The sequence below is a fragment of the Otolemur garnettii genome, unplaced genomic scaffold, assembly GCF_000181295.1.
Source record: "Otolemur garnettii isolate 467f Iridium unplaced genomic scaffold, OtoGar3 scaffold00185, whole genome shotgun sequence".
NCBI lineage: Eukaryota > Metazoa > Chordata > Mammalia > Primates > Galagidae > Otolemur > Otolemur garnettii.
In genome coordinates this window covers 2,986,252-2,987,251 of record NW_003852580.1, presented here as the reverse complement: position 1 = coordinate 2,987,251, position 1,000 = coordinate 2,986,252, and the positions used below count along the sequence as shown (strand labels likewise).

General features: G+C 46.7%; 1 protein-coding gene across 1 annotated transcript in view; it reads right to left on the bottom strand.

Annotated features, from left to right (window-relative positions):
• The window catches only part of LOC100945316 (tubulin beta-3 chain), a 16,779-nt gene that overhangs the window by 2,301 nt on the left and 13,478 nt on the right, over positions 1-1,000 (bottom strand). The window lies entirely within an intron of this gene.

Below are 1,000 nucleotides of genomic sequence, written 5' to 3'. Positions count from 1 at the left end.
GGTTCAAGACAAGCCTGAGCAAGAGGGACAAGCCTATCTCTACTAAAAAAAAAAAAAAAAAAGAAAAGAAAAATTAGCAGGGTGTTATGGCATGGGCCTATAGTCCCAGTTACTCAGGAAGCTGAAGCAAGAGGATTGCTCAAGTTTGAGGTTGTAGTGAGCTAAGATGATGATTCCACTGCACTATACCAAGGGCAAAATATGAAGACTTTGCCTAAAAAAAGAGAGAGAGAGAGTCTCACTCTGTCACCTGGGCTGGAGTGTGTAGTAGCTCAATCACAGCTCACTGCAGCCTGGAACTCCTAGGTTCAAGCAATCCTCCTGCCCTAGCCTTCTGAGTAGCTGGGGCTATCAGCACCCCCACACCAGGCTAATTTTTTTTTTTTTTTTGAGACTGAGTCTCACTACATTGCCCTCAGTAGAGTGCTATGGCAGCACAGCTCACAGCAACCTCAATCTCTTGGGCTTAAGTGAGTCCTATGCCTCAGCCTCCCAAGTAGCTGGGACTACAGGCACCTGCTACAACGCTTGGCTATTTTATTTTTTTTGTTGCGGGCAGGGTTCAAACCCACCACCCTCCGTGTATGTGGCTGGCGCCATAACTACTGTGCTAAGAGTGCTGAGCCACTGGGCTGATTTTTTATTTATTTTTTTTAATTTTTATTCATTTATTTATTTTGAGACAAAGTCTCACTAGGTAGAGTGCCATGGTATCATAGGTCACAGCAACTCAGACACATGGGTTTGAGCAATCCTCTTGCCTCAGCCTCCCAAATAGCTGGGACTACAGGTACCCGCCACAACACCTGGTTAAATTTTCTATTTTTAATAGAGATGGGGGTCTCATTCTTGCTTAGGCTGGTCTTAAACTTCTGAGCTCAGGCTTGCCACCTGTCTTGGCCTCTCAAGAGTGCTAGGATTGGCTCGGCGCCTGTGGCTCAAGTGGCTAAGGCGCCAGCTACATACACCTAAGGTGGTGGGTTCGAATCCAGCCCAGCCC